We start from the raw sequence: 2,739 nt of genomic DNA, 5'->3' as shown, positions 1-2,739 counted from the left end.
CTTTCTAGAGTCGCAGCATCTTTTTTACATCGTGGTGACCATATACTTAGACTTCAGTAAGGCATTTGATAAAGTAGATCACAACCTCCTCTTGGTACGCTAGAAAAAGGTGGAATAGACAACATCACCACCAGATGGATCTGTAGCTGGCTGGCAAACTGTACTCAACGAGTAGTCCTCAATGGCACTACATCCACATGGAGAGAAGTAAGCAGTGGGGTACCACAAGATTCTGTCTTAGGCCCAGTACTCTTCAATATCTTCATCAATGACTTAGATGAGGGAATTGAAGGGGAACTCATCAAATTTGCAGATGACACCAAACTGGCAGGAGTAGCCAACATCCCAGAAGACAAACTCAGGATACAAAAAGATCTTGACAAACTTGAACAATAGGCCCTATCAATAAAATGAGTTTCAATGTGGAGAAAAGCAAAGTTTTACATTTAGGTAGGAAAAATAAAAAATACAAGTACAGATTGGGTGAGACCTGACTTAAAAACAGTAACTGTAAGAGGGATCTTGGAGTCTAGTGAACGATCACTTAATCATGAACCAGCAGTATGCAGCAGTAGCCAAAAAAGCTAATACAATCCTGGGTTGTATAAACAGAGGCATAGAATCAAGATCAGGCAAGGTAATAGTACCGCTTTATAAAACCCTAGTAAGACCACACCTGGAATACTGCAGCCAGTTTTGGTCATCATATCAGAAAAAGATGTTAAGAGTTTGGAAAAAAAAATCAGAAAAGAGCAACTAAAATTATCAAAGACCTGGAGACTAAAACATATGAAGAATGGCTGCAGGACTTGGGTTTGGATAGTCTAAAGAAAAGAAGAAATAGGGGAGACATGGTAGCAATATTCTAGTATTTGAGGGGCTGCCACAAAGAAGAGGGGATCATGTTATTCACCAAAGCACCAGAGGGTAGGACAAGAAACAATGGTTGGAAACTGATCAGAGAGAAGCAACCTGGAATTAAGGAGAAGCTTCCTGACAGTGAGGACAATTAACCAGTGGAATAGCATTGCCCCCAGAAATCGTGGACACTCCATCACTGGAGATTTTTAAAAGGAGGCTAGACAGTCACTTGTCTGAGATGGTATGGGTCCTACTGCTTGAGCAGGAGGCTGGACTAGAAGACCTCCAAGGTCCCTTCTAGCTCTATTCTATTTTATTTTATACTCTTTGATACTAGCAGATATTATAATTCTAGGCTGAAGAGAAATCCTATAGAAAATATGCATTTTTATGGTTTCTCTCAGGAAACTCTTCTGCATCTGGGGTATGAAGATTGTTTTAGCCTGAACATATAAAAGACATATTCTGGACATAGACAGCAAAATCAGTCCTGCCAGCCCAGGAAGATTTTTTTTTTGAGCAGCTAAATCTTCTTTGATAAGACCTGTAAGATGCTTACATTTCATCACAATTTTCAAACTGAGGAGAAACTTTGAGGCTTAATTTAATGCTTTATCCTCAGCTGTCCTGGAAAGAAGATATAAGTGCCATACGCTCTTCAGTTATGTCCATATGATACAGGTGATGTAGAATCTACTATTCATTGGTTAATGTATTGTTGATTTTATAGGGACATTAGAGCTGGTTAGAGCAGGCATCAAGGGAGATATCCATGAATCCCATGCTTGAAGCCTGTCTTAGAATGCTTGCTTCTTTTCTGCTGGTCTGACTTCCATGTAAATTGTCAGCTATATATAATGTATGTACATAGATCAATGTTTCTGGACAAACAGTTATTTAACATGATCTTCATATATTCATTAGAGAGGCTAATGAATAGGGCTAAACTGCTCTTCTCTTAAAGGTAGGCAAAAACAGGAAGGCAAAAACCACTAATCCTACCAAGACGATGAACACAGTTTATTTAAGTACACACAGTTGCCCTGTGACACCAACAAAAGAGGAATTGCTTAATTATCAAAACTAATGTTGGCAGTCTTACACTCTGTACTGCAGATGGCAGCTATTTCATCATTTCCATTTCAGCAATAGATCCTGAGGAACATACTCAAATTAATTACTCAATTAACTTTGTCCAGAGATGGAAAATAACCTCTCAGAATACTGCACTGACAATAAAGTATAGAAATCTCAGGAGTGGAATCGAGCATGCTGAACCTATGGGCCTTATAAGAAAACTATTGAAGACTGATGATTATTAAACTTGCATTGCTTAGCCATGTATAAAAAAAAATTCTAAGCATAAATTTGCATTGCTTCTTGGGCTTTTATTTATTGACTCTTGACAAGATATAATGAAAAACGTGTGAACTATTTTAGAATTAAAATTCTGCATTTAAAGTGGCATCGGGTTATATTCATTCTTTGTTTCTATTTATATGGCATTAATTTAAGCTAATTAGATTGATTAGGTTAAACAGTATGTTCATATATGTATACTTGTTCCTTCGAGTCAATGTTGACTTCTGAAAAGTGCCTTGACAAGTGCCTGCAGTTTTCTTGGTAAGATTTCCGTGGTTTTTCATTGCCTTCTTCCTAGGGCTAAGAGAGAGTGATTGGCCCAAAAGGTCACTCAGCTGGCTTTGTGCCTACAGCAGAACTAGAAATCATGGTCTCCCAGTTTCTTAGCCTGATATGCTAACCACTGTTCCACACTGGCTCTCACCAAAGTTATAGTATTATAATATGGTGTTGTCATAAGGCACTCCAAGGCATTGCCTGAGGAACAAAAAGCAGAAAAGATGGTCAAAATCTTAA

This window comes from Protobothrops mucrosquamatus, unplaced genomic scaffold, assembly GCF_001527695.2.
Source record: "Protobothrops mucrosquamatus isolate PMUCROS unplaced genomic scaffold, P.Mucros_1.0 scaffold784, whole genome shotgun sequence".
NCBI lineage: Eukaryota > Metazoa > Chordata > Lepidosauria > Squamata > Viperidae > Protobothrops > Protobothrops mucrosquamatus.
The sequence above is the reverse complement of the archived record's forward strand: the minus strand, read 5'-3'. Positions refer to the sequence as shown.